Consider the following 12,758-nt stretch of genomic DNA (forward strand, 5'->3'; position numbering starts at 1 on the left):
AAAGGCCCACCCTAGGGCGCGCCCCCTCTCTCCCCCTCTTGGTCGCCCCCTCCAAGTCACATCTAGGGCTGCCGCACCCCTAGGGTGGGAACCCTAGATGGGGGCGCAGCCACCTCCCCTCCTCCTATAAATAGTGGGGGTTTTGGGGCTGCCAGAGACACGAGAACCTCTCCCTCAAGGCGCAGCCCTACCTCTCTCCCTCCTCGTCTCCCGCGGTGCTTGGCGAAGCCCTGCAGGATTGCCACGCTCCTCCACCACCACCACGCCGTTGTGCTGCTGCTGGATGGAGTCTTCCTCAACCTCTTCCTCTCTCCTTGCTGGATCAAGGCATGGGAGACGTCACCGGGCTGTACGTGTGTTGAACGCGGAGGTGCCGTCCGTTCGGCACTAGGATCTCCGGTGATTTGGATCACGACAAGTACGACTCCTTCAACCCCGTTCTCTTGAACGCTTCCGCTTAGCGATCTACAAGGGTATGTAGATGCACTCTCCTTCCCCTCGTTGCTAGTTTCTCCATAGATAGATCTTGGTGACACGTAGGAAAATTTTGAATTTCTGCTACGTTCCCCAACAGTGGCATCATGAGCTAGGTCTATTGCGTAGATTCTTTGCACGAGTAGAACACAAAGTAGTTGTGGGCGTTGATTTTGTTCAATATGCTTACCGTTACTAGTACAATCTTGTTTCGACGGTATTGTGGAATGAAGCAGCCCGGACCGTCCTTACACGTACTCTTACGTGAGACAGGTTCCACCGACTGACATGCACTTGGTGCATAAGGTGGCTAGCGGGTGCCAATCTCTCCCACTTTAGTCGGAACGGATTCGATGAAAAGGATCCTTATGAAGGGTAAATAGCAATTGGCATATCACGTTGTGGTTTTGCGTAGGTAAGAAACGTTCTTGCTAGAAACCCATAGCAGCCACGTAAAACATGCAAACAACAATTAGAGGACGTCTAACTTGTTTTTGCAGGGTATGCTATGTGATGTGATATGGCCAAGAAGAATGTGATGAATATATGCGATGTATGAGATTGATCATGTTCTTGTAATAGGAATCACGACTTACATGTCGATGAGTATGACAACCGGCAGGAGCCATAGGAGTTGTCTTAATTTATTGTATGACCTGCGTGTCATTGAACAACGCCATGTAATTACTTTACTTTATTGCTAACCGGTAGCCATAATAGTAGAAGTAATAGTTGGCGAGACAACTTCATGAAGACACGATGATGGAGATCATGATGATGAAGATCATGGTGTCATGCCGGTGACGATGATTATCATGGAGCCCCGAAGATGGAGATCAAAAGGAGCAAAATGATATTGGCCATATCATGTCACTATTTGATTGCATGTGATGTTTATCATGTTTATGTATCTTATTTGCTTAGAACGACGGTAGTAAATAAGATGATCCCTCATTAAAATTTCAAGAAAGTGTTCCCCCTAACTGTGCACCGTTGCGAAAGTTCGTCGTTTCGAAGCACCACGTGATGATCGGGTGTGATAGACTCTTACGTTCACATACAACGGGTGTAAGCCAGATTTACACACGCGAAACACTTAGGTTAACTTGACGAGCCTAGCATGTACATACATGGCCTCGGAACACAAGAGACCGAAAGGTCGAGCATTAGTCGTATAGTAGATACGATCAACATGAAGATGTTCACCGATGATGACTAGTCCGTCTCACGTGATGATCGGATACGACATAGTTGACTCGGATCATGTAATCACTTAGATGACTAGAGGGATGTCTATCTGAGTGGGAGTTCATCAGATGAACTTAATTATCCTGAACATAGTCAAAAGATCTTTGCAAATTATGTCGTAAACTCGCGCTTTAGTTCCACTATTTAGATATGTTCCTAGAGAAAATATAGTTGAAAGTTGACAGTAGCGATTATGCGGACAGTAGAAAGCTTATGTCCTTAATGCACCGCTTAGTGTGCTGAACCCCAATCGACGTTTGTGGATGTTGCGAACATCGCACATACACGTTTTGATAACTACGTGATAGTTCAGTTAAACGGTTTAGAGTTGAGGCACCAAAGACGTTTTTTTGAAACGTCGCGAAACATATGAGATGTTTCGAGGGCTGAAATTGGGATTTCAGGCTCGTGCCACGTCAAGAGGTATAAGACCTCTGACGATTTTGTTAGCCTGCAAACTAAGGGAGAAAAGCACAATCGTTGAGCTTGTGCTCAGATTGTCTGAATGCAACAATCACTTGAATCGAGTGGGAGTTGATCTTCCAGATGAGATAGTGATGTTTCTCCAAAGTCAGTGCCACCAAGCTGCTAGAGCTTCGTAATGAACTATAACATATCAAGGATGGATATGATGATCCTTGAGGTATTCACGATGTTTGACACCGCGAAAGTAGAAATCAAGAAGAAGCATCAATTGTTGATGGTTGGTGAAACCACTAGTTTCAAGAAGGGCAAGAAGGGATACTTCATGAAACGGCAAATCAGCTGCTGCTCCAGTGAAGAAACCCAAGGTTGAACCTTAACCCGAGACTGAGTGTTTCTGTAAAAAGGGGAACAACCACTGGTGCAGAATTACCCTAGATACTTGGTAGATAAGAAGGCTGGAAAGGTCGATAGAAGTATATTGGATATACATTATGTTAATGTGTACTTTACTAGTACTCCTAGTAGCATCAGGGTATTAGATACCGGTTCGGTTGCTAAGTGTTAGTAACTCGAAATAAAAGGCTACGGAATAAACGGAGACTAGCTAAAGGTGAGCTGACGATATGTGTTGGAAGTGTTTCCAAGTTTGATGTGATCAAACATCACACGCTCCCTCTACCATCAAGATTAGTATTAAACCTGAATAATTGTCATTTGGTGTTTGCGTTGAGCATAGACATGATTGGATTATGTCTATCGCAATACGGTTATTCATTTAAGGAGAACAATGGTTACTCTATTTATTTGAATAATACCTTCAATGGTCTTGCACCTAAAGGAATGGTTTATTGAATCTCGATCGTAGTGATACACATTTTCATGCCAAAAGATATAAGATAGTAATGATAGTACCACTTACTTGTGGCACTGCCATGTAAGCCATATTGGTATAAAACGCATGAAGAAGCTCCATGTTGATGGATCTTTGGACTCACTCGGTTTTGAAAAGTTTGAGACATGCGAACCATGTCTATTGGTGTATACGCATGAAGAAACTCCATGCAGATGGATCGTTTGGACTCACTTGATTTTGAATCACTTGAGATATGCAAATCATACCACATAGGCAAGATGACTGAATAGCCTCGGTTTCAGTAAGATGGAACAAGATAGCAACTTGTTGGAAGTAACACACTTTGATGTGTGCAGTCCAATGAGTGCTGAGGCATGCAGTGAATATCGTTATGTTTTACTTCACAGATGATTTAAGTAGATACTGTATATTTACTTGATGAAACACAAGTCTGAATTATTGAAGGGTTCAAGTAATTTCAGAGTGAAGTTGAAGGTCATTATGACAAGAGGATAAAATGTCTATGATATGATCATAGAGATGAGTATCTGAATTACGAGCTTTGGCACACAATTAAGACATTGTGGAAATTGTTTCACAATTAATACCGCCTGGAACACCATAGTGTGATGGTGTGTCCGAACATCATAGTTGCACCCTATTGGATATGGTGCGTACCATGATATCTCTTATCGAATTACCACTATCGTTCATGGGTTAGGCATTAGAGACAACCACACTCACTTTAATAGGGCACCACATAATTCCGTTGAGACGACACCGTTTGAACTATGGTTTGGAGAAACCTAAGTTGTCGTTTCTTAAAAGTTTGGGGCTGCGACGCTTATATGAAAAGGTTTCAGGTTGATAAGCTCGAACCCAAAGCGGATAAAATGCATCTTCATAGGACACCCAAAACAGTTGGGTATACCTCCTAATTCAGATCCGAAAGCAATAGGGATTGTTTCTTGAATCGGGTCCTTTTCTCGAGGAAAGGTTTGTCTCGAGAATTGAGTGGGAGGATGGTGGAGACTTGATGAGGTTATTGAACCGTCACTTCAACAAGTGTGTAGCAGGGCACAGGAAGTTGTTCCTGTGGCGCCTACAACAATTGAGGTAGAAGCTTATGATAGTGATCATGAAGTTTTGGATCAAGTCACTACCGTACCTCGTAGGGTGACAAGGATGCGTACTACTTCGGAGTGGTACAGTAATCCTGTCTTGAAGGTCATGTTGCTAGACAACAATGAACCTACGAGCTATGGAGAAGCGATGGTGGGCCCAAATTCCGACAAATGGTTAGAAGCCATGAAATCCGAGATAGGATCCATGTATCAGAACAAAGCATGGACTTTGGTGGACTTGCCCGATGATCGGCAAGCCATTGAGATAAATGGATCTTTAAGAAGAAGACGGACGTGGACGGTAATGTCACCGTCTATGAAGCTCGACTTGTGGCGAAGAGTTTTTCACAAGTTCAAGGAGTTGACTACGATGAAATTTTCTCATCCATAGTGATGCTTAAGTCCGTCGGAATCATGTTAGCATTAGCTGCATTTATGAAATCAGGCAGATGGATGTCAAAACGAGTTTCCTTACCAGTCTTCGTAAGGAAAGGTTGTATGTGATACAACGAGAAGGTTTTGTCAATCCTGAAAGACGCTAATAAGTATGTAAAGCTCCAGCAATCCTTCTTAGGACTGGAGTAAGCATCTCGGAGTTGGAATGTACGCTTTGATGAGATGATCAAAGATTTTGGGTTTATACAAAGTTTGTGAGAAACTTGTATTTCCGAAGAAGTGAGTGGGAGCACTATAGAATTTCTGATGAGTATATGTTGTTGACATATTGTTGATCAGAAATGATGTAGAATTTTCTGTAAAGCATATAGGTTTATTTGAAAAGTGTTTTTCAATGGAAAACCTGCATTAGGCTACTTGAACAATAAGCATCAAGATCTATAAGATAGATCAAAATGCTTAGTAATACTTTCAAATGAGCACATACCTTGACATGATCTTGAAGGTGTTCAAGATGGATCAGTCAAAGAAGGAGTTCTTGCCTGAGTAGTAAGGTATGAAGTTAAGAGTTAAAGCTCGACCACGGCAGAAGAGAGAGAAAGGACGAAGGTCGTCCCTATGCTTCAGACATAGGCTCTGTAGTATGCTATGTTGTGTACCGCACCGGAAGTGTGCCTTGCCATGAGTCAGTCAAGGGGTACAAGAATGATCCAGGAACGGATCATTGGACAGCGGTCAAAATTGTCCTTGGAGTAAATAAGGTCAGGTTTCTCGATTATGGAGGTGATAAAGAGTTCGACGTAAAGGGTTACGTCGATGCAAGCTTTAACACCTATCTAAATGACTCTGAGTAGCAAACCGGATATGTATAGTGGAGCAACCATTTGGAATAGCTCCAAGTGGAGCGCGGAAGCAGCATTTACAATATGACATAGAGAATTGCGAAGTACATACGGATCTGAATGTTGCAGACCCGTTGACTAAAACCTCTCTCACAAGCAAAACATGATCAAACCCCAGAACACATTGAGACTTAATCACATGGTGATTTGAACTAGTTTAGACACTAGTAAACTCTTTGGATGTTGGTCACATGGCGATGTGACCTGTAAGTGTTAATCACATGGCGATGTGAACTAGATTATTGACTCTAGTGCAAGTGGGAGACTGTTGGAAATATGCCCTAGAGGCAATGATAAATTGGTTATTATTATTATATTTCCTTGTTCATGATAATCGTTTATTATCCATGCTATAATTGTATTGATAGGAAACTCAGATACATGTGTGGGTACATAGACAACACCATGCCCCTAGTAAGCCTCTAATTGACTAGCTCGTTGATCAACAGATGGTCACGGTTTCCTGACCATGGACATTGGATGTCGTTGATAATGAGAATGATGTGATGGACAAGACCCAATCCTAAGCCTAGCACAAAGATCGTAGTTCGTATGCTAAAGCTTTTCTAATGTCAAGTATCATTTCCTTAGACCATGAGATTGTGCAACTCCCGGATACCGTAAGAATGCTTTGGGTGTACCAAACGTCACAACGTAACTGGGTGGCTATAAAGGTGCACTACAGGTATCTCCGAAAGTGTCTGTTGGGTTGGCACGAATCAAGACTGGGATTTGTCACTCCGGTTAACGGAGAGGTATCTCTGGGCCCACTCGGTAGGACATCATCATAATGTGCACAATGTGACAAAGGAGTTGATCACGGGGTGATGTGTTATGGGAACGAGTAAAGAGACTTGCCGGTAACGAGATTGAACAAGGTATCGGCATACCGACGATCGAATCTCGGGCAAGTACAATACAGCTAGACAAAGGGAATTGTATACGGGATCGATTGAGTCCTTGACATCGTGGTTCATCCGATGAGATCATCATGGAACATGTGGGAGCCAACATGGGTATCCAGATCCTGCTGTTGGTTATTGACCGGAGAACGTCTCGGTCATGTTTGCATGGTTCCCGAACCCATAGGGTCTGCACACTTAAGGTTCGATGACGCTAGGGTTATAAAGGAAGTTTGTATGTGGTTACCGAATGTTGTTCGAAGTCTCGGATGAGATCCCGGACGTCACGAGGAGTTCCGAAATAGTCCGGAGGTAAAGATTTATATATGAGAAGTCCTGTTTTGGTCACCGGGAAAGTTTCGGGTTTTATCGGTAACGTACCGGGACCACCGGGAGGGTCCCGGGGGGTCCACCAAGTGGGGCCACCATCCCCGGAGGGCTGCATGGGCCAAGTGTGGGAGGGGACCAGCCCCAAGTGGGCTGGTGCGCCCCCCCACAAGGCCCAAGGCGCAGCTAGGAGGGGAAAGGGGAAACCCTAGGCTCAGATGGGCCTAAAGGCCCACCCTAGGGCGCGCCCCCTCTCTCCCCCCTCTTGGCCGCCCCCTCCAAGTCCCATCTAGGGCTGCCGCACCCCTAGGGTGGGAACCCTAGATGGGGGCGCAGCCACCTACCCTCCTCCTATAAATAGTGGGGGTTTTGGGGCTGCCAGAGACACGAGAACCTCTCCCTCAAGGCGCAGCCCTACCTCTCTCCCTCCTCGTCTCCCGCGGTGCTTGGCGAAGCCCTGCAGGATTGCCACGCTCCTCCACCACCACCACGCCGTTGTGCTGCTACTGGATGGAGTCTTCCTCAACCTCTCCCTCTCTCCTTGCTGGATCAAGGCATGGGAGGCGTCACCGGGCTGTACGTGTGTTGAACGCGGAGGTGCCGTCCGTTCGGCACTAGGATCTCCGGTGATTTGGATCACGACGAGTACGACTCCTTCAACCCCATTCTCTTGAACGCTTCTGCTTAGCTATCTACAAGGGTATGTAGATGCACTTTCCTTCCCCTCGTTGCTAGTTTCTCCATAGATAGATCTTGGTGACACGTAGGAAAATTTTGAATTTCTGCTACGTTCCCCAACACCGCACGCTTAACATTTGATGACGATATAGTATTATATGAGTTATGTGATTTGGTGACCGAATGTTGTTCGGAGTCCCGGATGAGATCATGGACATGACGAGGAGTCTCGAAATGGTCGAAGGTAAAGATTGATATATAGAATGATGGTATTCGGACACCGGAAGTGTTCCGGAGGGTACCGGTACATATCGGGTCACTGGAAGGGGTTCTGGGCACCCCGGCAAAAGATATGGGCCTTATGGGCCAAGAGGGGAAACGCAACAGCCACAAGGGGCTGGTGCACCCCCCATATGGACCGGCCTAAGGAGAGGAAGGAAAGGGGAGAAGGGAAAGGAAAGTGTGGATTAGGATTCCCACTTCTTTCCCTCCCCCCCCTCTTTCCTTCTCCCTCGGTTAAATATGGCAGGGGCGCCTCCTGGCAGCCTTCCCTCTCCCTCCCACCTATATATATGTGTGGGGGGCGCCCTAGCACACCCCAGACAATTGCCTAGCCATGTGCGGTGCCCCCCTCCACCGTTAACACCCCCGATCATATTTTCGTAGTGCTTAGGCGAAGCCTTGCAGAGATCACTTCACCATCACCGTAACCACGCTGTCGTGCTGACGGAACTCATCTACTACCTCGACGTCTTGCTGGATCAAGAAGGCGAGTGACGTCATCGATCTGAACGTGTGCAGAACGCGGAGGTGTCGTGCGTTCGGTACTTGATCGGTTGAAGCGCGAAGAAGTTCGACTACATCAACCGCGTTGTGAAACACTTCCGCTTACGGTCTATGAGGGTACATAGATACACTCTCCCCTCGTTGCTATGCATCTCCTTGGTAGATCTTGCGTGTGCATAGAATTTTTTTTGTTTTTTATGGAATGTTTCCAACACTTAGCAGTAGCTATGGGTGGCTTACACGCGCTACTACTATTGGGATTAGCAATAGTGCCTGCCGGTGGACCAGCACTACTGCTAATCCACCTTATCCAACTCCCCGACCCACGCCCGACATTCTCCCTCCCCTCACTCCTTTGCCTCACTCTGCCTCTGCCGCCCACCGCATTGCCGCCACCATCGCATTGCCATCGCCACTGCATTATTGTCGCCACCGTCCTTCCTCCTCCTTCCTCGGTATGCCGCGACCTTCTCCTCCCTCCTCCTCCCACCGCCCTCCTTCCTCCTCCCCCACGCCCGACCTTCTCCCCCCTCACTCTGCCTCCGCCACTGCATTGTCGTCGCCACCTCCAGCCACTTCCTCCTTCGGCAGCCCTCCTCCCACCGCCCTCCTCCCTCTCCTCCAGCCGCCCTAATCCTTCCTCCTCCTCCATCCTCGTCCTCCTCCTCTCCCCCCTCCTCCTCCTCACTCCTCACTCCTCCCTCCTCCCACCTATACTCTATGCTATAGAAATGTCAGACAAATTTTTAGGTATTACATTTTTATAGAAAATTTTAGTAGTTTCATTATAGAAAATACTATGAATGTTGAGGTAATAGTGTTGTTATAGAAAATGTTAGTAGTTTCGTTATAAAAAAATAGTAGTAATGTAGGTATAGAAAATTTCAAAAGTTTACTAATTTTGTTCATAGGTTTAGATGTAGTTGATGCCTAGTGAATTTTGAGAGAGAGAGAGAGAAAGAGAGAGAAAGAGAGACCTAGTCAAATGAAATGGTTTCGCAAAAAAAAGTTATGCTTGCTGTCAAAATTAAACCACTGAAATGCAATGAGCATACCAAGTTTGAAATTTTCTATATAAATGCTCACGTGTGTCGCAGAGTATATCACCGACGAGTCGGTCAACGACGCCCAGAAGATCAGCAACGACACCCGTATCCACTACAAGAAATATGTCAACTAATGACCTTCTGTCAGTGACCCTGGAAGAATTGGTCATAGATCTATGACCATTTCAGACCAATTGGTCAAAAGCTGTTCGGGGGGGGGGGGCTCCAAACCCTAAACTATAATGACCATTTTGGTCAGAAAGGTCGTAATTACCTTACACGAAATGGTCATAAAGCAGATAGCACTGGCCCGCTGTCTTATTTCTAGCTGATCATGACCAATATAGATGGTCATAACCTTGTAAATTGTGGTGGGTTGCTATGACTAGGCGCCACCTCATCAGTTTTGCCTATGTGTCATGTCCATGTGGTAGTTTTTGCCCTAGGTTGTGAAGCAACCTATATTTCTGTCATTCCCAAAATTCCCAAATAAATATCGTAAGTTCTTTGGGTCATATCTTCTTCAAATATGTAAAAAAACCTTCCTTGCCTAGTTCAAAAATAATTCAAAAATATTCATTTTCCTATTTTGTTCAGAAAAACACTTTGTGAAGGAAGTACCACTTTGGCATGTCCAAATGGTATCCATTTTCTACAGTGCTTTCCTATGCCCAAATAACCATCCTCCACAAAATGCCAGCTCAATCCATTCATTATTTTGAGCCTAGCTTCAACATTCGTATTTATGTCCAGTGTGGTACTTTGCAAAGCAAGTACCACCTAGGCTCCTCCTTTTAAGATGAAAATTTGTGAAGACGGTCTTCTTAGTAACTAATCATCCTCAGCCAAAACTCACGCCCATTAGCCATGTGCATTTCCCGTACCGCTAATCAAACACTTGGCTGCTTATTCATGTTTGAGCATCGATCGGTCTCCTTGTGAGAATCGTATGTTGTTATTTTCTTCCTAGCACCTACCTGGGGAGTGCCCAACCCACTAGACATGCCTAGGCCGCTCAGAACACATGGCAACGCCACGGTCACGCGGCGGGCATGCGAGTTTACGCGCTCTAGAGTTGGGGCCCTCGGCCACCGTCCAAACCTCGACGTATCGCCACCAAACCATGTATTTATGATTAAATAGGTACTTATGTAACTAGAAATGATTTTTGAAAAAATAAATAGCAAACTATGAGGCAGCTGCAGTTCAAATTTGACCCGCTTCCTACTGAATCGGCGGGAATTTGTCTTTTTCACCAGAGCTGGATCAAAACTTTTGACACCCAACCATTTTGTCAATTGTGCATTAAATATGGCCTAGTGTTTTAGAAAATTGATTTGGTCGAATTTTGCAACAAATATATGGTAGGTCCTTCACAAAAAAAACTCATTTCAGGCACTCGGAAAATGAAAAATGAATTTTCCGTGCAAAGAAAATGCAAATTCCCTTAGGCAACATTGATTGGAATTCCAAGATGCACCCTTGTGCATAATATGAGATCATTTGAATAAACTATGCCATGAATGTGGTCCATAAGATTGATCATTTGGCTTGAAAGCCATGAATTTTCACGCATGATAGCTCATTTTTTAGAACACTTTTTTAAAATAATTTTCGTATTAAAAGTTTATTATTTTTCCTAGAAACTTGGTCACATATAATGACACAATGCAAAGGTTTTCCAATTTTTTGATTTTTTTTGAATTTTTTATGCCCGTTTCAAAATGTGGTCAAAACGGCGGGCTTGACCGTTCCTAGCTAGTGGTTGAATCTTGGAAAACTTTTGATGTTTCTCTGATTAAATAGATACTTATGTACCTATAAATGATTTTTGGAAAAAATAAAGAGCAAACTATGAGGCAGCTACAGTTCAAATTTGACCCACTTCCTACTAAATTGGTGGGAATTTGTCTGTTTCACCAGAGGTGGGTCAAAACTTTTTACACCCAACTACTTTGTCAATTGTGCATTAAATATGTCCTAGTATTTTAGAAAATTGATTTGGTCCAATTTTGCAACAAATATATGGTAGGTCCTCACACAAAAAAACTCATTTCAGGCACTCACAAAATGGAAAATGAATTTTCCATGCAAAGAAAATAAAAACTCCCTTAGGAAACATTGCTTGGAATTCCAAGATGCACTCTTGTGCACAATATGAGATCATTTGAACAAACGATGCCATGAATGTGGCCATAAGATTGATCATTTGGCTTGAAAGCCCTGAATCTTCACGCATGATAGCTCATTTCTGAGAACACTTTTTTAAAATAATTATCGTATTACAAGCTTATTATTTTTCCTGGAAACTTGGTCACATATAATGACACAATGCGAAGGTTTTTTGATTTTTTGATTTTTTTGATTTTTTTATGCCCGTTTCAAAATGCGGTCAAAACAGCGGGCATGACCATTCCTAGCTAGTGGTTGAATCTTGGAATTTTTTTAATTTTTCTCTGATTAAATAGGTACTTATGTAACTAGAAATGATTTTTGGAAAAAATAAATAGCAAACTATGAGGCAGTTGCAGTTCAAATTTGACCCGCTTCGAGCTGAATCGGTGGAAATTTGTCTTTTTCACCAGAGGTGGATCAAAACTTTTTACGCCCAACCATTTTGTCAATTGTGCATTAAACATGTCCTAGTATTTTAGGAAATTGATTTAGTCCAATTTTGCAACAAATATATGGTAGGTCCTTCACCAAAAAAATCATTTTGGGCACTCAGAAAATGGAAAATGAATTTTTCGTCCAAAGAAAATAAAAACTTCCGTAGGAAACATTGTTTGTCATTCCAAGATGCACCCTTATGCACAATATAAGATCATTTGGACAAACTATGTCATGAACGTGGCCATGAGATTGAGCATTTGGGTTGAAAGCCATGCATCTTCACACTTGATAGCTCGTTTCTGAGAACACTTTTTAAAAATAATCACCGTATTACAAGTTTATAATTTTTGCTGGTAACTCGGCCACATATAATGACACAATACGAAGGTTTTCCAATTTTTTGATTTTTTTGAATTTTTATGCCCGTTTCAAAATGTGGTCAAAACGGCGGGAATAACCGTTCCTAGCTAGTGGTTGAATCTTGGAATTGTTTTGGTGTTTCTCTGATTAAATAGATATTTATCTACCTAGAAATGATTTTTTGAAAAAAATAAAGAGCAAACTACGAGGTAGCTACAGTTCAAATTTGACCCGCTTCCACCTGAATCGGCAGAAATTTGTCTTTTTCACCAGAGGTGGATCAAAACTTTTGACACCCAACCATTTGGTCAATTGTGCATTAAATATGGCCTATTATTTTAGGAAAATGATTTGGTTTAATTTTGCAACAATTATTTGGTAGGTCCTTCACAAAAAAAACTCATTTTGGGCACTCAGAAAATGGAAATGATTTTTTTTGTGCAATGAAGAAGAAAACCTCCAAATCAACATTGTTTGTCATCCCCAAGATACACACATGTGCACATTATTGGTTAATTTTAACAAACTACAAGAAGGTAATATGTTGAATGTTACCCGAAATAAGAGGGTAAAAAATATAAGAGAAACAAAAGAAAAAAAAACAAATTATGTAGGCTTAATCC

The sequence above is a fragment of the Triticum aestivum genome, chromosome 2B (assembly GCF_018294505.1).
Source record: "Triticum aestivum cultivar Chinese Spring chromosome 2B, IWGSC CS RefSeq v2.1, whole genome shotgun sequence".
Taxonomy (NCBI): domain Eukaryota; kingdom Viridiplantae; phylum Streptophyta; class Magnoliopsida; order Poales; family Poaceae; genus Triticum; species Triticum aestivum.